The sequence below is a fragment of the Talpa occidentalis genome, unplaced genomic scaffold (assembly GCF_014898055.3).
Source record: "Talpa occidentalis isolate TD23 unplaced genomic scaffold, MPIMG_talOcc4v2.1 talOcc4.8, whole genome shotgun sequence".
NCBI classification, from domain to species: domain Eukaryota; kingdom Metazoa; phylum Chordata; class Mammalia; order Eulipotyphla; family Talpidae; genus Talpa; species Talpa occidentalis.
The window spans coordinates 8,094,685-8,117,745 of NW_023605194.1; positions in this window are offsets into that span (position 1 = coordinate 8,094,685).

Below are 23,061 nucleotides of genomic sequence, written 5' to 3' on the forward strand. Positions count from 1 at the left end.
AAGACCCCCTTTTTACTAATCACCTCTTTACTGTCCCTGTCTCCAAACACAACCACTCTCTGAGCTTCTGGGTATTTAACAAGGGTTTCTGAGGGGTCATGATTCAGCTCATGACACCTGACAGCAGAGGCAGGTTGGAGTGAACCCCAAGGATGGCTGGCGACTACCAGAATCTGGAAGAGGCAAAGAAGGACCCTTCCCTGGAGGCTTCAGAGGGAGCCTGGCCCTGCCAACCCCTGGTGTCAGACTTCCCGCCTGGGAACTGTGAGACAATAAATTCGGTTGTTTTAAGCCACAGGTGTGTGATGCTTGCTAGAGTGTGTGTGTGTGCTTGGGGTGAGGGGGTGGGGTTTGCGCAGCTTATCACACGCCCTTCTTCTGTGTGCCCATAGCATGGTTTATGCGTCTAGTCACAAGCCAAAGCTATGCCCTCAAACCAGCTTGTGCTGCCCCTGCAGCCGCAGCACTGGGCACCCCCGGGGCCAGGAGTGGAGCTCCATCTGTGGCTACGGCCGCCATCTTGGCCCATGCTTTCCATAGGGCCCTGGAGAGGGACGACAGGCAGGTCTTTGAGGCGGAAGGTCCTTGCCCTCCTGCCAGCAGTCCTCTGAGTTCAGTGCTGGCTGTTGGGCAGAAGCTCAGCAGGGGTCTGCCCTCCCCGCGGGGCCCGTGGCTTACTTCCTGCTCTCAGCACCCAGCTCCACCTGGGCTCCTGTGCAAGCAGGGCTGGCTGTGGCCCAGGTCGGTGTGGACAGAGGCCAGAAGGCAGCAGCAGGCCTGCCACGCAGCCTTCTGTGAGAGGACAGCAGTGGTCAGCCCGGGACCACATTGAGCAGCCAGCGAATTTACAAAAGGAAAATGGGTGTGTCCCCCAGCACAGAGTGTGGTGGCTGGTTTTGGGCAACACAGTCAGGAGCAGAGAGGGAGACATGAGCCCACCAAGACCACATGGGGGGATGTCTCAGGAAGGCACTTCAGCTGCAAACAACCGGGTGCCAGGGGAATCCCCAGACAGCTGAGTCTCCCCTGTGGGGAGTTCAAGAACCCAAAGGCTGGGCTGGGGGTCCTGGGTTCTCTAAAATATGTTGCTGTCGCTGCAGGACTTGTCTGCCATGGGCGAGGGGCCAAGTTGCCTGTCGACTGAGTGACTGAGTGACTGTGACCAGGGAGGGGAGACTCGGGATAGCTGCTCCCTGAGGCGTGTGTGCACAGGAAGTCAGCAACCCTGGCTTTTCCTCACTGAGGGGTTTGGAGCTGCAGCCTCACCTCTGGGCCTCCAGGGGGAAACGAGCCACATTTCCCCGAGTTGGTTACTTTTGCCAGCAGTGAAGTAGGAACAAGCATGGTTCTTTATTTCTCTTGCTTTTGGCTCCTGACCTTGCAAATGAGTGTAGGGGTGTCAATCAGGTGCTGGAGAAGCTTTGTGGAAGTGAAGGGGGTGTCCAGGGGGAGGAACCAGCAGCCCTCACACCCCACCTGCCTCTAGGTACCTTTGAAGAACCAGAACATGGAAGTTTGCACAGAACCCCAGGTCCGTCTGACCACACTAATTCTGGGGACTGGGTTTTAAATTGGTGTTTAAATACAGGAGGAAGGGAGAGAAGGGACAGGGGCGAGGAAGGTACCCCAGGGTGGAGCGTTCTTCCTGGAAGGAAAGCCATGAGTGATAGGAAGCTGCTGAGAGGTGCCCACTTTTTCAAAAGGAAAATGTCATTTGTAAACAATCAACATCTTAACGAGCTATAAACAGCCCGCCCTGACTTCTAGCAGATTTACTGATGCTTGAGTGACTAAAATTCACAATGTTTTTCCAAACCAGCTCCCTTAATTTGAGGCCTGGTACTCATTAGGGCAGCAGGTCCCTGGCACTGCCTGCAGCTCCCCCCAGCCTCGTGATGGATGTGGGGCTGGGGTCCGGAGCCCGCCCAGCGTGCCCGCACCCCCCCCCCCCCCCGCCCGTCCTGTCACTTCCTCCCTCTCCTCGCCGTGGTTGGCCTGGGAACACACAGGACAGGAGGTGTTTGTTTTGTTTTAAAATTCTAGGCTTTCAAAAATTGCCTATCATTTATCACTCATCTGAGATAAGCAGTCGTGGTTCCTGGAGGCTCCCCCCACTTCCAGCTCCTCCTCCTCTTGTCCCCACCCCGGGGGAAATCAAGAAAAACAAGATTCTACTTGTCCCGGCCCTCCGAGACACCTCAGAATTGCTGGAATCGTCACAATAAGTGGTAGTAATGGAACCATATACAGGACTGTAAATACGAACTGCTCGGTGGAGTGGCAAAAAATAATGAAGTAATTAGGTGAACTATTATCAGCACCTGTGACTGATTGGGACAAGCACGTTCTGGCTCTATTCTATTATTATTTGTCAGAACAAGAAGCAGCTTCTGAAGTTGCTAACTTCTGGCCCCCCACCCAGCTCCCCTCTCCCGAGGGCTGCCATCCCCCTAGGAGCGAGACCCAGGATGGGGGCACCTCGGCTCAGCCGGTGGAAACCCACAGTGGGGACACGCGAGTCAGCTTCCCAGCCCATTAGGGTTAATGCCACTTTAATTAGCAATTGATGTGATGCCTAAGAGGTGCTATTTAATGCACCATTTCTAGGCGAAGTGTGTCCCGAAGACAGACAGACCCAAACCGTGAGCTGACTCTGAATGCGAGACACTGGGGGCAATGGAGGTTTTCAAAACACTCCCTGCTGGTTCTGAGCGAAAATGCCTGTGCAAAGGCGCGGCCTGCGGCCTGCAGCCTGGCGCCCGGCGGGCTGCCTGCTGCCTGGGCTTTCTGCACACGTGTGCTCACTTGCCGGGGATCGTAATAATTTGGGGCTGATAATAAGAGTTAACACCTGCAGTGGGACTGGGCACTGGGCTGTTTTAAACGTTGCTCCTCGCAGCAACCAGGTGAGATGGATACTGTCATCATCCCCATTTTACAGATGAGGAAACTGAGGTGCAGAGAGGTGAAAGGACTTGGTGACTACGGCCTCAGAGCCAGGATTCCAAGCCGGGCAGTTTGGTGGCAGAGCACACTTAGGCTTCTGCCCACACCCTGCTCAGTGGGTGCCTATGGGACGATGGTCCCAGGGGGCACCCCCCGTGTCTGGCGAAGGCTCTGCTCCAAGGAGGGAGGGAAAGGGTAGAAAAGGGTCATGCTAACAGCCAAGACAAGAGAGATTCTCACAGACATGCCAGCTGACCTGGGGGAACCCAGGGCCTTCTCGAGCGGGGATGGTGGCCACCCCAGGGCAATCAGCCTGCTCATATAGGAATTCTTAGCCCCCTCAGGACACGTGTGAGATTGACAGATGGGTCCAGTGTCTGAGAGCCACAGATGCTTCTGCCCCCTGACCCCCAGCCCCTCTCCAGATCCACAACATTTGACTGTCTGGTAGAGACTTATTTTTTAAGCCATAGAATTTGCTGACTCACTAGCCTGGTGACTCCATTTTGCAAGTTGTGCTCCAGCGGGAGGTGGGGCCACTTGCTCCCTGCACCGGTGGACATTTCTGGCAGATGGTCGCTGAGCAGGGACTTGGCTGGGGGACCTCAGACACGTCACTCAGCCTCCTGGGACCTCAATGTTCTCATCTGAAAAATGGAAATAATGTCCCACTGGCCTCCTGGCTGACTGTGAGGATGACGTGATTTAATACAGGTTTATCACACACCAGGGGGTCGGTGATGCTAAAGAGCCTTGAGCTCTGTCTTGCCTGGGCCCTAGATCTTAGATTCCTCAATTTCTCTTCTTTTTCATAAAAAGAGACTCGGACTATATAAGTTTCAAGCCCCTGAAAGTTGGCCCTGCCTGTGATTGTCCAGAAAAGGAAGAATTTGGTTTGGGTCACTGCTGGGGTCCTGCCTGGCTCGACAGGCAAAGCCACCAGGTCTCAGACGGGCGAGCACGCGAGTCCCGGGCCTGCGGGCAGGGCACGGACACGAGACCGTGGTGCCGCAGGAGCCCCAGCTGCTCCCGGCCAGCCCGAGCTGGGCCAGAGTCAGAGCCCAGAGCTCAGTGTGTCTGGGATCCCCTCGGTCCTGAGTAAACCCAGACAGTTGCTCACCCCCTGTTGCTCACCCCAGGGCCCCCAGCCAGCTGAGTGCCTGGCACGTGGTTGGTGCCCAGGAACTAGTAGTTGGTAAGTGGAGTGTAAACCTGGGCTCCCTCTGTGCCCCCCATCAGGAGCAGTGCAGGGTGTGCTTGGGGGCAAGAGGGGAGATTTCATGGAGACCCAGCGCGAAAACAAGCCTGAAATTAGACCAGAAAACTACCAAATTGGGGAGCACTGTGATGAGGGGTCCCCCCATGCAGGATGACGGTCCCACCCTGATCGTCCTGTTTACTTGTGTGTACCTGGTAATAAACAGTTCGCCTTCCATTCAGACTCTGCATTGTCATCGTCTCAGTTCATAAACAACCTGGCCCGGGCAGCAGCCTGTCACTACCAGCTAAATCTGGCTGGCTCAGGCTGTGGTGCCCCAGGCAGGTCTGCGGAGGGCTTCAGGCACATGGGCGAGCCATTGGGCCCGGATTCCACATGCTGCGTGGACTCCACTTATCTGCCCCTTGGAGAGGGAACCCCCCGCCACCCCATGCCCCCGTGAAGGAGGCCTTCCTTTCACCTTGCACTGCACCCACAGCCACAGCACGGGGGGAAATCCACCTACCGCCATCCTCCGACCCCCCAACCTCCCTGGAATGGCTGTGGTTACCCCAGTTACATCTCCACACAGCGACCGGGGAGACAGAGCTCTTCAAAAGAAGGGAGTGTTTCCCGAGAGACTGCGCAGGCCTGCGCGCTGACCGCAGACAGCTTTCCCCCGTCTCCCACTTTGCCAAGGACAGAGAGTTTGAACATTTTATTTATGTTTATTTTTAGGTTTACTTAAAAATGTAGCCTTGGCCTGTGAGGAAGATCATCCACATCAGCCCTTAGCTAGCTGGGGTGCTGACGCACGCAGGGACCCCAGGAAAACACCCAAGGCCAGAGAGCAGAATTTGGCAAATTTCATTTGTCTCCCTTCTACAGTACAAACAGTTAGGATTTGTAGTAAGATCTAGCACAGCCCCAGACTGATCTGATTTGCTTTTCAACAATGTCAGTTATTCCAGAAAAAGCAATGACTTTGACCATGTAAGAATAAGGAAAGCAAAAAGGCGGGGGAAAACTGTTTTTTTTTGTAGGCATTGAAATAGGTGGGCAACGCCAGAGAGGTAAACCCACCACCTGGTTGGTTTTTCCCTACAGACCAGTATATTTTAAAAGTGTAGCTTTTGGACAGGGGTTTAAAATTAAGGATAGTGCACTAAAAGGATGGCAAATGTCAGGATGTCCTGGTAGAGGCTGAACCTGGATGACAAGCAGGTCCTTCAGGGGCTAATTGTTTACTGGCTTTTCTAAAAATGACTGGTACAGACACTTTAACTCAATCAACCCTCCTTTTACAATAAACAGCCTTTTGCTAGAAAGAGAGGGAAGGAGACGCATCCTAGATGTAGCTGAAGCTGCAGCATGATGTGGAGATCAGGATTATAGTTCAAAAGGCAAATGCAAATATCTGTTCTGCTGAGCGTTTTATGCTGGGAGCACATATTTATCATGGAAATCGACCTTCACACGCAGGGGAAACAATCCTGGAGGATTTTCTATTTTGGAACGAATATGCTAAATCGTTTCTTATTTGGTGGTCTTAAAAAGCAGTTAACCTGACTTTGAAAAGCAGCCTTTTTCAAGCCCTTTAGACACACTAGGGTAGGAACCTGGAGAGAAACAACATTTCCTGTCTGTGAGAATCCTGAACAAATTGTTTTAAATTCAGTTGTTTACTCTCAGATCTCACCCCACCATGCCGCGATACCCTCACACTGCTGCTTTAAGTCATTTCTTTTGTGAAATTTACACCGAAATGACTTCCTGTCTCACTCCAAATTGTCTTGGAGATACTTAAAGCCGATGTAACGTGAGAGGAACTCAAAAAGCTCCCTCTTTTTTTTTTTTTTTTTTTTTTGAGATGATTAACACGACAAGAATAAACCTGGAGATATTTCTTAGTTACTACTTATTTGGATTTTACTCTAATTACCCCTAATGAGAAAGTGAAAAATCAGATAGCTGATAATTGTGAAAAGTGATACCGTGATCCATGGCAAAACACCACGATTATGCATATGTGGAAGAAGTAAGATGTCTTACGAATTAGCACCAAATGCTGCTAAAAACAAGACTTTGCCACACAGTCTCTCCCCTTGTGCAAATTCCACAACGCTCACTCCGCTCGCCCTCTGCATGGTAGAAGTCAGGGCCAAGTCATGGATTTCTGCACACGGTGCCGTTTTCTGTGGGAAAAACGTAGGAGGGAATGTCGTGCTACTTACCTTACTTTATACCAGCACCGCCCAGGCAAAGATTCCTCCCAGGGCTTCTCAGTTTGGAAGGATCTGGAACCAGAAAGAAACGGTTTTCTTGACCAGTGACTTCTTAGTTGTTCCTTAGGATACAGACATTTTGGGAGATAATTTTGCAGGCTCGCCTCAGTGGCCCCTCGCAGCTTAAAGCTTTAAAGATGGACAAATCTGCACTGGCTGCCTGGCAGCCACTGAAATTCGGAGCCGGTTATCTTGCTCCAAATGCCTTTTCCACGAATGAACACATTCCACATATGGCCACTAGATGGTGTCTGACAACCATTTGTGTCAGCTAAAAGGTCTGCATCCCGTCTGTCAATAACTGACAAATTCTACACAATTCCTTCAAGACAACTCCACAATTAGATTATTATTATCATTTCAATCTTTATATGGAAATTTAAATGGTTCTGATTTGTGTTTTGGAGGTAAGGGAAATCTTCACGGGCAGAGCCTGCATTAGAAAGTGCCCTGTTGCGTTTGTACCTCTCCATGTTAATGAACACGGGCATTTATAGCTGAATTAAGACACAAATGTTAAATGTCATTCTCTATCCTACCCGCTTATCGACATGTGCTTCAATCGACACTTATTAAGTGTCCACTGTGTGCAACATGTTACTTGTGTGAAATGCTGTATGTGCTTCTGAAATGGTGACCATTTTATTACCAAAAGTTAATGCAAGTATCAGAAAATAAAGATGTCAATTCCACACTGTGGAGTTGAATGTTACAACCAAAAATGTTTCTGGGAGTTCAGCAGTCTTCAATTCTGATCAATTATTCACGATCAGGGACAGAATAGAAATCACAGGAAGCACTTTGTAAATTCTCTTCCCCCAAACCCTTTTGCCTGAACAAATATCAACCCCCATAAGGAAAAGAAACTAGTAAAATATACAAGTTCCAAAGTGGGGTTAGCCTTCTCTTTTTGTCCTTTGTCAGCAACTGTAGGAAGGAGATGTTTCCTGACATGTTTTAATATGCTAATAAGCCTTGATCCTAATAAAGGCTTTCTCACATAGCACTTGGAAGGACAAGAGAAGCCTTCTTCAGAAGTTCCATACCTGTGGAGGGAATCAGTAAATCTCTAAGAGCTTTTCCATTTTTAAAAATCAATGGTTTAAAAAAAAAAAGTTAGGGACATTCGAATTCTTTCACCCTTCTCAAAATAGGTGTGACATTTCTGCTAAGTCAACCTCTACCCAAAAGAAAAGAATGGCCTCATTTTCAGAATTGCTGTCTGTTTGTTTGAACTGAAGAATTAGTTGCATTTCAAAATAAAGACATGCCTAATGAAATGATTAAAACATACAGAGCATTAAATTATAAGCAGATGGGGTGAGAGTAGGGGGAGGTGAGTTTGTGAGAGACCCAAGTGCAGGAAAGCTGACAGCTTTGGATTTTTCTCAACAATACAGAAGATGACTGTTTAAGCAACAGAAGATAAGAAAACAACCTCTGAAAGGGAATTTTTTTTTTTTTTTTTTGATAGACAGCAACACACAAGAAGAGCCAGGAAAAAGTCCATGTGTGTTTGAACAGTTTAAAGAGACAGTCGCTCTTTGAAGTAAAAGCCTTCACCATGTCCTAGGAAAAAAACCAGGGACCTTGCAAATGCGTCATAGCACAGGAGGTCCAGAGTGAGCAGAGAGAACCGGACCGGCCCAGAACCAGTCACGCACAGCGTTTTGAGGCTTCCTGCGAAAAGTCAGACAGTTCCCGGCTCTGTCTGGTCCCAATTATTCACTAAACGCCTCCTCTCTACCTTCCTCCCTGAAATTTATCATTTAAAACGTTGCTCTGTAGAGTTAACAGATAAGAGTTTGATGAGATAGAGTTTAGAATGGCTAAAGAAGTTTCCCGAAGGGTGGAGGGGGGAGTTCACAGACTGCAAATTGTCTGTTAAGTGGTACTTTATGGTTCAGCCGAATCCAGGAGAGTTTTATCTTGAATTTCTATCAGGCTGCATTCAGCAGGAGCTGGTTCCCTGGAAACGGCATTAAAAAAATCTGTGTTGTTTCTCTCTTTCCTGGATAGACAATGGCAGTTTCGACCCATTTGAGCTGCCTTCCTGGAGGGCCGCACCGATTGTCTCCCAGCGCAGGTTAATGGATGTAGGTCTAGAGATAAAGGAAATAAACCCTCTAAGATTCTGTCTAATTTAAGAAAGGCATCGCCCCTTCCTAAGTTGCATGTCTCCTTTGTCTGGATGTCTGCAGAGAGGGGACTGCAGCACCGTGGCGACGGTGGCCTGCACTTGGGGGGGCAGGGCTGGTGCAGAGAGAGAGCGAGGGGTCACTTTCTGGACTGAACGCACTGTTGCTTCAATAGCAGAGGGAGGGCCCCAAGAGGCGCGTGGGGCACACACGGACCCTCTCCAGGGACCACTGGCTGCCCCGTTCTATTCCAGGTGAGGCCTCCCCCCTTCTGAGCCGCCCCTGGGTGTGTCCGCAGCATCTCCAGCCTGTCCTCAGCGTGCAGCCGTGCAGCCCGGAGCATGGGCCTGAAAGCAGAGCCATGCCTGAGGAGTCTTCCCGCAGCCCCGAGAACGCCCGCAGATGGAGGGGCAAGCTATCCCATTCACTCTGGCTCCAGCCTTATAAAAACGCTGCGAGTCCTCTCTGCTGGAGACAATGACGATGTGTGCAGGAATGGAGGGTGTGGGGTCCTCCCTCAATGAACTGTCTCATTCACGGGGCAGGTCAGCGTTGGATGGGATGCTTTGCAGCACCAGCCATGTTGGTCCAGCCCCCTCCCCGCTCCCCCCTCTGACCACTACAAGACTGTACTCTCTGTTCTTGAATGTTTGAAGTTCCGTCCCTGCGTCCTAGAGTGAGAGCATTCAGCCCTTGGAAAATAAATGGTGCATACACGTCACACTTAGCATCGATGGAAAAGACACACGAATATGTCTACTGAGAGGCCGCCTCTCGACACGCACTCTTTAGAAATTTGAGAGTGCCCACTCCGCTGAGAAGAGAACGTTCTTGAAGAGGTTGACTCCAGACACCTGTACTAGCTCCTGGCCAGAGTGGAGGGCGGGAGGGAGTGGGGTGAGTGGCCAGTCAACCAGATGCAAAGCTGAGCAGGGGCCTGGCAAGGAAATGAGACAGAACCACCGCGGGGGACAGGTGGGCGGGGAACCATGCCCCCCAAGGGGGTGGCCCAGAAGGAGCCAGGGCCCCCATGAGCCACTTCCTCCTCCTGCGTGTACATGGCCTCTCTGAGATCCTGCAGGAACAGAGGGAGGGCTGTAGTCTGCACCTCGAAGTCAGAGCCCAAGCTGACCTGGGGTTCCACCTGCCCCATCAGGTACTTTGGGAGGCCTGGAGCCATGTCCTCCCTCTCCCCCTCATCTTCACCACAGCAGCAGTGGAAGCTGATGCTTTGAACACCACACATCCTGGGTTCCCCTCCGCCATGTAAGCCTCCCAGCCTCCCAGTGACTTCATTGCCCTGTTGGTTCCAAGTCCCGGTCAGCTGTTCTTGGCTGACAATGGGAGCTCCAGGAGAAGCGGTCCTGGCCGGGGCTGTGTGATGCTGGTGTCGGGAGAGTCCTCTGAATGAGCCCAGAGCTGCCCAAATGACTCCTTGGCACTAGTGTGCTGAGCACCTGCTCCATGGGCTTCTGGAAAATCTTAGGCTGTTGGTTCTCCAGACCTCATGTCACCCCCAGAACTCACTCCCTGGTTACGTCAGTTTATAGGGGATCCAGAGACCTCAGTGGGTGCCCCCTCACCCTAAGAAGCTCATCCTGAAGGCGAGGACAGGAGATGCAGAGTGAGAGGAAAGCCAAAGGAAGGGAGTAGGAGGTAGGCGCCAGACAGTGGCCTCCCCCACCCTCAGCTCACCAGCACAGACCGGCAGATACCTGAGCAGGAGGGTGAAGAGGCGGACACCTGGGCCCAATCCGGAGACGCTGATTTGCAGGTGTTTCTGATGCTGGGGGGTCCAGAAAGACCCAGAGGAGACAGATAACAGGGGATTGCGGTGGTATAGGACAGGGAGGCACTGAGTGGGCCTGACCTTTACCACAGTCAGCTCTTCCCCTCCTGAAGAATGGGGTTAATTGCTGGAATTGTAGGGGGCACATTTTCAGAGATATAAACTATGATTCTTCAGGCCTAAGCGCCTGGAAGAGGGAGCAGAGATGGGGCATCCTGATTTGGGAGTTGATGCTGGGGAAGATGAAACAAGGCTCAGATTAGCTGTGGGGCCCTCAGAGTGTAGGGCGAGGCCTTGACCAGCCAGGAGGCCGGGAGCCTCCCTTAGCTTTCCTTCAGCTGCCTGTGGAGACAGTGGAGCTGCAAAGGAAGCTCAGGGTTCCCTCCAGGGCAGCTCTGGATATGTGGGTGGGTGGGTGGGGCACCCAAGGGATCTGGGTAATGAGCTGGAGAGTAGGGAGATGGGGGGCAGAGAGAGAGAGATGACTCAGGGGAGGAAATGAAAGAGGTTTGGGTTTTATTTATGAAGGGAGGTGGGCATACTTGGAAATATCTTCTGCATTGGTGTTTAAATCAGTGCTGAATTATAAAGTGGTCCTGATAACCCCTTGAATATCCACACTGAGAAATTGCTTCAGGCTAATTCCACCTGCATGTGGACTTGAAGGGCAGCCCCTAAAATTTCCTGGGAGCCAGAAGGCAAAGGACCTAGGGTACACGAGTCACTCTCAGCAAATGCTTTTGTGACTTTTTTTTTTGCTTGAGATGCAGTGATTTTAGAGAGTTTGGCTAAGGGGTGGAGAAAACCTCAAACAAACAAAAGAAAGCCACTGAGGATTTGGAAGACAGAACAGTTAAGAGCCTGAACCATGTTCTGTCTTCGGAAGACAACAGAAGACAGGGCCCCCAAGCAGTTTCACAATAGGTGAGAAGATGTTATCAAAGGAATCGCTTTCAATGGCTTAAGTTACAGGAGGGAAAACATAGGCTCAGAGCTTGAAGAAGTACAAAAAAAAAAAAAAAGAAGAAAAGAAAAAACAGGGATTGTGCTGAACAAGAGAACAAGCAAAACAAGGGAATGAACTGCCAAAGAAAGTGGAATTTCCATCCCTGGAGCTATTCTGAGCGAGAGGAGGGACCTCTTTATTACAGGTTGTTTGGAGTAATGAACTCGATCCCATCGTGATGCATGGGAATGGACTAAGTGACCGAGGCCAAGTTCCTCCAGTCCAAACAACTCCATAATTATTGACCCAGGTGGCCAAGGGTTTGTCTCAGAGGAAGAAGAGGCCATTTTCAACCGACTAGCAAGGGCTCAGTTGCCAACAGTGCTTTGTCATTAACTGGATCGTGTTCAAGTCATGTTGTTTGGTCAAAACTCCAATGGGGAGGCCCACTCAGCAACTGGTTAAGCATCTGACGAGACCCAGGGGTTCGCAGAGCTTGCTGGCCAAACTTAATTCCCAGTTGGATCATGTAGATTTAGGGGAGGTCCCAGTGGTCCCCTAAAGAATCCCATGGCTCCAAGGAGAAAGAGAGGCAGCAAATACCCTCCATGTCTTCTCTTTCTAGAAATTTCTACATATTAGCTGCTAAAACTGGTTGATGGCTGAGCAGAGTACCCATCCATCCTGTTTCAGTCACTGAGATGTGAGTTTGAAATGATTCTGGCCTCCTGCTCTGCATTGTTGCCACGTTTTCTCACCCCAGTGACTTGACGTGAGGTTGTCTTATCCTCCGTATGGGTCAAAAGAGACTCATAATTGGTTTTAACTCTGCTTCTCCCTCCTCTTCCAATTTCAGGGAGACCATTTGAAAAGGAGCCTTAGAAACCAGTTTCAACATTTACATCCTATACAGTAAATACTTTGTCGTTTAATAAAAGAAAAGTAGAAACTCCAATTTTTTCAGGGGTTACCAGCTCTGGAAACCCCACAAGGACAACTAAACCACACACCGTGCCCCTTGCGCCTGTACAGACTACCCATGCCACCACAGACCTCCAATCCAAGGCCTCTGGCTCTCGAGCCAGCTCTCAAGAGGACACAGAGCCAGTCCACCTTGGCCACACCGAAGGGCAATTCCTCTTCTCAGAACCCATGGTAACAAAATGGATTCCCTGACAAGAGCCGGTTCTGATGATCCTGAAGTGGCCAGTCCAGGGGCCTCAGGGTGCTGTGCTCTTCATAATCATCCCCAGGGTGAAGGCTCAGGTTCCAATCCAGACCCTCCCTCTGACCTCCTGCCCCATTCTGTCTCCATGCCTCAGTAAGGAAGCCTCAGACACTTGCCATTCAGCTTAGCCAAGATATGAACACTTGGCAAAGTCAGAATCTTACCTGTTGTTCTCCTCCACCAAGAAGCAAGAACCAAATTCCCTGCTGCATCAGGCACCCGGGGCCACCCAGTCAGGTAGGAACCCAGCTGCGGTTTTGCTGGCATTTTCCATCTCTCAAAACCATCCTGCTTTTTCTTAAGGTGTACCCTTGCATTCAGTAATTCCTTCTGAGTTGCTTTTTCTAGGGAAATAACTCTGAGGTTGTTATGCACAAAGATGCTTGTTGAAGCATCATTTAGAAGAGCAAGAAATCAGAAATCGGGCCTCCCCGGTGGCGCAGCGGTTGAGCGCTGGGTTGCGAGGCTGCCCGCTGCCTCTGCGGCGCCGGTTCGATCCCCGGCTGCTCCCCGGCCACCGGAGGAGGGTCCCACATGGCGTGCAGACCTCTCCTGCCGCCCGCTGCTCCCCTCAGCAGTGTACTTCGGTCCTTCTGCCTGCTCTGCTCCGCGCTCTGGCTCTGGTGAATTCTCTCACCCTCCCGCGCTTCTGACTGTACCCAGTGCATGTACAAACAAAACAAACGAACAAACAAATAAATAAATAAATAAAACATGCCTCTATAAAAAAGAAAAAAAAATTAAAAAAAAAAAAGAAATCAGAAATCACTGAACTGTTCAATCATTAAAAATGGATAATTATGGACTATCCCCCTCAAAGGAATAGTCCACAGCCACCAAAAATTATGCTTACAGAGGCTTTGCACAAGGACAATAAGGACCTTGAACAACTGAAAAAAACAATCAGAATACAAAATTTTATATTTAAAGTGGTATACTGGTATAGAACATGGTATAAAATAAAATATGCATAAAAGTCAGGGAGCATATATTTAGCATTACTAATTTGTCTTTAGGGAGTAGAATACTGGGCAGTTTAAAATAGATTTCTTTAGGGCTTCCCGGTAGCGCAGAGGTTGAGCCTGGGTTGCAAAGCTGCCCACAGCCTCTGCAGCACCGGCCGCTGGCGAGGGTCCCACATGGCGCGCAGACCTCTCCTGCCGCCCGCTGCTCCCCTCAGCAGTGTATTTCATCAGTCTGCCTGTTCTGCTCCCCGCTCTGGCGAATTCTCTCACCCTCCTGCGCTTCTGAGTGTACCCAGTGCTTTTATAAATAAATAAATAAATAAATAAATCTAAAAAAAAAATTGATTTCTTTATACTTTCGGAATATATCAAGTTTCACCAGATAAGTTTCATCAAATAAAAGTGACTCCTGAATAAAGTAAAAGATAAACATAGTGAAAAGAATAAAAAATAAAACCACCCTCACCCCTGTCTCCATCAGGCGAAAATATAGCCCAGATCGGCTGGTGGAGGACACCAAAGGCCAGCGCCCCACTGGACATTTGGGGCCGGTGTTCCCTCCTAAGGAAGCACAGAGTCTAAATGCCACACCAGACTTTGTTCAAGTCTGTTGGTTCCCGAGTAGTTATTAAGCACCTATCATGTGTCCATAGTGCTTATTAAGCACCTATCGTGTGTCCAGCATTATCTCCCTGGAAAAGACAGAACATATGTACAAATTAAGGGCCATTTTGAAACTTTTTAGAATTCCAGAACTAATGCTCATCTGTCAGCTCTGCTCTACTCTTCGGCTTGGGAAGCTGCTGGACCTGACTCCACTCTGCAAGCCCCATTACTGCTGGGCCAGCTGCTCCTTGGGAGACTCGGCCAATAGAAGAGAGGCCGGAGGAGGCAGGAGAGGTACACTCCTTCCTCTTGACTTCTGGCTCCGTGAGCATCTCCAACCCGCTGCACCCCCGGGCGGTGGCAGGTCCTGACTGGGGCAGTGACTGAAGCCAGCCTGCAATTTCCCGACACTTGCGGCATCTAGCGGTGCCCCCTTAGAGACACATACTCTGCCAGGTGCTTCCTCCTCAGAGTTCTGGGTCCCCACCCCCGCAACCTGCCTTTGAGTTTCAATAACCCGCTCTCTTGTGGCTGTTCCTCCAGCCCTGCTGCGGTTGTTGCTTTCTGCAGCGCTTATCTCGTGATGATTTAGAGCCATCCTTCGAAGCTTTTCAGTTACTGAATCACTTTATACCATACTAACGCTTCTTTACGGTCATTATTTCAGTTCAAATAGCTGGGGTGGCTTCTCAGCCTGGACTGTATCTTGACGGAGACACACTCCCCGAACGGCAGTCACTTGGATGGGGTGGAAAATACCCAAAAGCAGGGGCCTCCCTGGTGGCGCAGGGGTTAAGTCTCAGAGCTATCAAGCTATCGCCAGCCACTGTGGCAAGAGTTCGATCCCGCCAGGGAAGTGACCCACAGGGTGCAGCAGACCTCTCCTGTCTCGCCCGCTGCTCCCCTCAGGAGTGTATTTCAGTAGATCTGCCTGCTCTGCTCCCCACTCTGTCTCTGGTGAATCCTCTTAACCCCCAACTTCTGCCCTACACCCTAATTCTTGTATTCATAAATAAATCTTAAAAAAAAAAATCTCCAAAAGCAAATACCCCTAAACCTGTATGAGATTCCTCCTACCTCTGGGTAACAAAGGGACACCTCCAGCTGAGAGCCCCTCTGTTCCCCACACCCCAGGCATACAAATGGGCCACACCTGTTCCCTATTCTCTCCTGTTTTGCACTATTTTAACAAAGCCACCTCTTGTGTTTAAGAGCAAACCACACATGCATATTTTCAAGTCCATTGCCCTCCTCAGGAAGCCTACATTGTTAATTCTCCATTTCCTCTGTACAGTCAACATTTCCTCAAACAATTTGTCCTATTGGCTTTTAAATCTTCTCAAATTACTCAGAATAAAAAAAAAAAAAAAAAAAACAACCTTTCCTTGGGCCTCCCTGGTGGCGCAAGGGGTTAAGCACCGCACTATGAAGCAATCCACAGCCTCTGCAGCACAAGTTCGTTCCCCGCCAGCCAGGGAGCAACCCACGTGGCGCAGCAGACCCCTCCTGTCTCCCCGCTTGTAGGGTAAGGAAAAAGTATCAGGCTTTAGGGCCTCCCCGGTGGCACAGCGGTTGAGCGCTGGGTTGCGAAACTGCCCACAGCCTCTGCAGCGCTGGTTCGATCCCCGGCTGCTCCCCGGCTGCTCCCCGGCTGCTCCCCGGCTGCTCCCCGGCTGCTCCCCGGCTGCTCCCCGGCCACCGGATGAGGGTCCCGCATGGCGCGCAGACCTCTCCTGCCGCCCGCTGCTCCCCTCAGCAGTGTACTTCGGTCCTTCTGCCTGCTCTGCTCCCCGCTCTGGTTCTGGTGGATTCTCTCACCCTCCCGCGCTTCTGACTGTACCCAGTGCATGTGTAAACAAAACAAACAAACAAATAAAAAAAAAAAGTCTCTATTAAAAAAAAAAAAGTATCAGGCTTTATGCCCTCCCACCATTAGGATAGATGCGGGAACCCTGCGGTCCTGAATGCATGCCTGATGGCGGCACCTGGAGTGGGGACACCTGGGCTGAGAGACTGAGTTTATAAGGGCGGCATCACGGGGACGCCAGCAGAAGCCGAGAACGAAGAGAAGCCGAGTGCAGAGAAGCAGATAGAAGGCCGGAGAGCCCAGATAGAGTGAGGATCAGCACCCCTGCCTGCTGTGTACCTGGTAAATCCCAATAAAAGCCTGCAAAGCCACTGAGGACTCTGACTCCTTCACCTGGTCTGCTGGGTCAGAAAACCTGCTCAGTGGCCTGTCCTGCCCCTACACCGCTGCTCCCCTCAGCAGTGTATTTCCTCAGTCTGCCTGTTCTGTTCCCTGCTCTGTCTCTGGTGAATCCTCTCACCCCCCACATTTATGGCCTGTACCCTAGCTTTTGTATGCATAAATAAGTCTTTTAAAAAAAAGCAAACCCGCCAAACTTTACTTGATTCCAAATCTCCCACCAGCGAACACCCTGCCTTTCTCATCCCTCAGGAGCCAAGCTCCGTACGTTTTCGAATTCATCACCTGTTTCTCCATCTCTACTTTGTCCTTGAGTTACTTCAATCTGGTTTCCTCCTGAGCGGTCGACTTTGTTAACGACACCAATAAACATTGTATTTATAATCAAATGAACTTTTTTTTCAGTCCTCATTTTATAGGATTCCTCAGCACCACTAAACACCTTTTTTCCCCCCTGAAAATAGATGCAGAGGCAGGCAGTCTCCTGCCATTGTCCCTCTGTCTCCCGGGAGACCACACTCTCCTAGTTTCCGTCCTGTCCTTCTAACTCCTCAATGCCAAGTTCGCCTCCTCTTCCAGGACATTAAATATCATTACCCATGAGCTTCAGCTCAGGCTCCCTCTCTACTGATGGCTGCCAAGGCCATCCTGTCCACGCTGAGCCCAGTATCTGTGCACGCATGTGTCCTAGTCCCCCTTGAATCTGCTCTTCCATGTCTCACAGGCCCCTTGGACTCAGGAGATACAAGATAAAATCCACTCTGTTTTCTCCCAAAATGGCCACCGTCGAGGGCCAGGTGGGGGTGGAAGTCCATTTCCTGCTCAGTTTCTTGGTGACATGTAATGGGGGTCTCCTTGTTAGTGCTGGGTAGCTGAGGGGTTCTGGTTGCCCACTGATAACCTAGAGTGAAATGGCCTCTTCATGTTGGAAGGTTGTGAGACTCCTGCTCTTCAGGACCCTCTGACACCACCCAAGCAGGGGAGGGATGTGAGGACACCTGTTATCGCCAGGTCGGGGTTGAAGTTCAGGCTTCCCACCTGGTCTTCCCGGACACTGTGGGAGTGTAGGCGTTTGGGAGTAGGAAAATCTTTGCCATCTGGAAGAAATGAGAGTCCAACTACTTGCCATCTCCAGCATCCCCAAACAGAAGTTGGGGAGCCCTTGGGGTGCCGCCACCTTACAACCTGGTGAGGGTGGACATCTAGGCTCGTCTTGGCCTTTCCCAGTGTTGCTCTGTTTAGCTCCAGCAGTGTTCCTTTTCTCAAGGTTCTGCTCTTGCGAGGCTACCCCTCCCTTGGCGAGAGAGCAGGTTTTGTGTTGGGGCTTTTTTGTTTGCATCTGTTGGTGTTTTCAGGTCACCAGCTTCTCTGTCACCCAGGCTGGGACATGAGACAGCAAAATATGTGAACTACCAGGAAGCTGTGTAACATGTAAGAAAGAGAATCCGGGGCACACGCCACTGTGCAGCTCTTGGTCCCTGGACCCGGCCTACCTGTCTCCTCCCCACCTTTCAAAGCCCCCTGATGTTTGTTTTTATATGACGTCCACAGGTTTTCATTGTTCCTGAGAGAGATAGGGAAAAACATATCTACTTCATCTTTCTTTTTTTAAAAAAAATTATTTATTTATGCATACAAGAACTGGGATGCAGGCCAGAAGTGTGTGGGGTGAGAGGATTCACCAGAGCCAGAGTGGGGAGCAGAACAGGCAGACTGACTGAAATACACTGCTGAGGGGAGCAGCGGGCGAGACAGGAGAGGTCTGCTGTGCCATGTGGGTAGCTCCCTTGTCGGGGATCAAACTCATGCTGCAGAGGCTGCAGAGAGCTTCAAAGGTTGCGTCTTAACCTCTTGCGCCATCAGGGATGCCCTAGTTCATCTTTTTAGAAGTAAAAGCTCTTGCTTATTTTTATTTTCAAAGAACATAAAGATTTTTGTTAAAAAAGTAATTTTGAAGGTGTAGGTTGCATGTCAGGAAAATAAATCCAACAAACATAGAACAAATTTAGATGGGAAACCTACAGATTAGCACCTGACACCTTCTGTAAAAAATCTGCAATCATTGAGACAATCCCAGACCTTCAATGAAAAAAAAAAAATACTCCTTTATATATAGAGTTCTTTATACCTTCTTAAGAATTTTCTTGTATTTTTATCCTATTTGATCCTGCTGGGAGTTCTAAACAAGCAAATATTATTATGTTAGTTTTACAGAAAGGGGAATGGGGCTATAAAAGTCAAAACCAGTCCAAGGATTCACAAAAAATTACACTAACAATTGGTATATTTGTTTGTCTACTGTGAACTAGACAACTTTTTAATAGAAAAATCATGAAAACTGACCTTTTGGGAAGTTTTCTTCCCTATCATCTAAAAAGGGAATATTTTACCTGCTCGAATGCTTCCAGGTTCCCACATGAGATTGGATCAATGAGGATGGGGATTTACTACTTCTCTACCCCCTTCGAAAATTCCGCACCGTAACTCCTTCGACTCATGAATCATCTTTTGAAAGTCTTGAGTTATATTCTCCTCATCTGGATCCAAGCTGGAGAAACGGCATCATCTTTGAATTTCAGATTTCCTCTACTCAGTGAAGGCCAAATGCTGCTGGGTCTCTTCTACCTGCCCGTGTGGGGGAGCTGAGACACGGGCACCATTTGAGCAACACGTGAGGACCGGCCGGGATGGTGCCCCGGCCGACCCTGCAGTACAAAGTGCACTGTAGTGGATTTTTTCTGGGGCTCCAAAGAATCTCGCATGATGGAAAAATTCCTCAGGTCTGAGTCTTACCATCTGCCGGCAGTTCTGTCGGCAGGGAGCTAGGAGGAAGTGGCCGTGGGGCTTTCTCTAGGAAATGCAGCGGGCTGTCTAGTTTGATTGCTGTGTGCAGATTTAAGAGATTCAAATATAGACTCTATGGATGAGGAAAGGGAAATAAAAGAATACATTAAAATTCAAGATGACTTATAACATCATGATAGAAAAGAAGTGTTTGAGGGGAAAGAATTGACAGCTGGCAACAAGTCATACTGAGTTTGTTGACGTGCTGAAAGAAGACTGACTGTGGGTCTGCTAATCCTCAGTGGCCTGTCGGCCACCATTTTGTTGCCCACACTTCTAAATCCTAAGCAAGGTCAGAACGGCCTGGTCAGTTGGGTACAGGAGCCCAACCCCGCAAGGTGCCTTTCAAATCAATTAAGAGCACAAAGTTGGATCATGCTGGTGTTATAGGGCAGCCCCAATACAAAACGGGGTGCCTGACTGTGGGTCCTCACCCGCGCGCTTCAAAGGACTTATCAATGCTCTACTGCAGGCACACGCGAAAGGTTAACAAAAGGTTTATTGACAAGGGAAGGGCAAATGGGGAAATGTACAGCTCAGGGAGAAAAGAGGGAGACAAAGTTTTAAATGAGTCCTACCCGATCTGCCCATCTGGAATCCCAAAATGGCGCTCTGAGAGCTGGCCGCGAGCCAGGAGCCGTGGAGCCAGGAGGTGAGCGACAGAGCGAGAGACCCCAAGGCCCACGTGTGTGGTTTTTATACCCAACCTGGCTGCTTAACTCCACCCTCAGGTCCCTGCCACCTTCCCTTTGGTGGTGACAGGATTTGTCTTTCCCAGCGTCCTCATGGCTTTGGTCTGGAGTGGGGGTGGCATCCACAAAGCCTGTGTGGGATTAGCTCAGAACATCCTTTCCCCCTAACACTGGGAAGGTGATGCATCATGAGGTATGACCGGAAACACCCACACCCAGGGGGCTGATGACCGATGCATAAAGTACTCCCCACTCATAGAAGTACTGAGGTATGACCAGGAACGCCTGGAGGACCCAGGACCAATGTATAACAAGGGACCCCAGAAAGCCTTAATGATAAGATTGAAATCAGGGCAGGGGAACTAGAGCTTGATCTCAATGACAATACCAAGTCATCAAGCAGATGAGAAACGCCTGCAGGGCAGACTCACAACCCTGACACTATAGAGGACAGAGCACCTTTTCTAGTCTCACCCCGCCCTTTTCTCTGTGTCCTCCTTCCTCTCAACTGATGCTGTATAATTCTTAAAATAAAAAGGTGAGGATCTAGCTCTTCAACAGCATCCTGCAGTATGGAGCTGTTCCACGACTCCTGTGTCTTTACCAGTGTGGTGTTGCCCGATGCAACCACTGACCCACAGATCCAAGGCATATGCTGTGGAGATGACTCCTCCCCAAGTGGGCCAGGGTTTGGCTTTCTTGTTTAGGGTTGGGGATGATCTGTGGCCCTTTAACACTGTCTAAGGGTTTTTTTTGGTTATTTTTTTTAAAAAGATTTATTTATTCATGCATACACGAGCTGGGGTACAGGCCAGAGGCGCGGACGGTGGGAGGAGTCACGAGAGACAGAGCGGGGAACAGAACAGGCAGACTGAGTGAAATACACTGCTGAGGGGAGCAGTGGGCGAGACAGGAGAGGTGTTGCTCCCTGGCTGGCCAAGATTTGAACTCATGCTGCAGAGGCTGCAGATAGCTTCATAGGTTGCATCTTAAGCCCTTGTGCCACCAGGGAGGCCCATGTCTAAGGTTATTAGGGGAGCAGGAAGACCCCACATGTGTCCTAGGAAGCTTCCAATCTGATTGAGGGGCTAGACCCAGAGACAAAGAGATGAGGAGGTCCTATGAATGGAGGAGACATATCACTGCTTATTTCTGCCTTGTCTGAGCACAGGAAGTCGGCCTGGGATGGAGAAGGGGAGAGAGATTTCAGCCAAAGAAGAGGAAGGAGAAAAGGCCCACGGGTAGCTGTCCACCTTGCCTTCAGGGGCAGTGAGTGGACATGCCTCTGGGGCCTCTGCCAAGGGGAGAGTGTGTAGCAGGACAGTGGAATCAGTGTAGCAGGAGGTAAGGCAGGTGAGGCTGACGAGGAAGGAGAGCTCTTAAAGGTCAGCAGGGGAAGCGTGACACGCAGAAGGAAAAGCACTGGAGGTGGGTCACGCAGTGATGGTCTGCAGAGCAGATGCCAGGCAGGTGGTGATGGCTCAGTTACCTAGGGGGAAACATTCCCTTTTTGTTTAATTAATAAGGTTACGCAAGGGAATCACCAGTTTGTATCCTCTTGATCTGCTTACAATTAAAATGCTCACATATAAGTCTAAAATCCAGATTCAGCCGTGACCAAAATTTGCTAACCTGGGACCTCCTAATAGAGCTACAAAGCCATCATTCAGCATCCGACACCCAACCTGAGGCTAAAAATGAAAGAATCCAAACGGTTAAAGACAAAAAATCAAACTGCCAAGTTTTCATAAGATTAGGAAGAGCTCCACTGGGTTGGTGGAAGGAATGTCCTTTAAGACCAGATTTTATAAATGTTCATTCTCTAGGAGAGGCTGGCAGGATCTAAACGGTTTCGGGGCCCCTTGTGTGGTTGGAGGCCAGGCTGGACTGGTCAGGGCCCACCTCAGAATTGTGCCTCCTGAGGCTCCCGGGACGCACACTCACATCCCAGGCTGCCTGGCCCTGGCTGGGCCACTTAGGTGCTAGCATCCATGCCCTGGCCTGGGGTCTAATTGGACAATGTGTAAGTCCCCAAACTCCACCAGAAATTTATGGGGCTTTCCTAGCACTCAGGTGCTTCTGGAAAATGGACCAAGAGCCAGTCCATCTCTTTACAGAACTCTGGTTAAGATCAGGGGATACTGACTGTGAACTTTCTATGAAAACAGTAATTCATGATCCAAGTATTTCCACAGTCACTCATTTACTTTCCTCTGAATGGTGGATCCATTTGATGTAAGTAGTTGGGTAAGAGCTAGTTTTTAAAGTCGTGGCCAAGTGTTAGTATTTATACAGAAAGCTTTTGTCATTATACGGAAAGAGTCATCTCCACTTACACTGACCTAGAGAGGGTTAGAGGAACGTGAGAATAATTTTAATAGCTTCCATCTCAAAGGCATTAAAGACAGGAGGGGATGGCTTCCTTCCTTTCCCCCAGAAATCTGATTCCATGGTTTACTGAGAGACTCAGTTTGCTCCTCATTCTTTAGGGGGGATCCTACTCCGTGCCCGAAAGGTCAGCACCGAAGCTCAGTTCCCAGGGAGGGTGCAGGGAGGAGAGGGGAGGGGACAGGTGAGGAGTGACAGCCCCAGGAGGAGAGTTGCCAGGTGACTGTGGCCCTGGCGGATGACCATGCGGTGCTGGGTGCAGATGCCTCTCTGGCTATCCTTTCTTCTTCTTAAACAGACATCACCCAGCATTTCCACTCCTAGGTATTTACCCAAAGGATACAAAAACATTAATTCAAAAGGGCACCTGCACCCCTATTTACTGCAGCACTATTTACAATAGGTAAGCTACGGAAACAACCCAAATGCCCAAAAATAGATGACTGGATCAAGAAGATGTGGTACATATACACCATGGAATATTACTCGGTAATCAAAAAGCATAAACTCATACCATTTGCAGCAACATGGATGGAGCTGGAAGGGATCATGCTCAGTGAAATAAGCCAGAAAGAAAAAGAAAAATACTGGATGGTCTCACTTATAGCAGGAATTTAGAAAACCTAAGTAAGGAAGACCAGGAAAAAGACTAATTATAATAAAGTAAAAATCTAAAATCAACAAGCAACTATGAACCAGAGACACACTGCAGGGGTAGTGGAAGGAGAAGGGAGTAGGATCAAAACAAGGGTGGTGGGAATTGTGTGGGGACTATAAGATGAAAATGCATACATTGTGCAAAAATGAAAAATGATGTAAAATAAATAAAA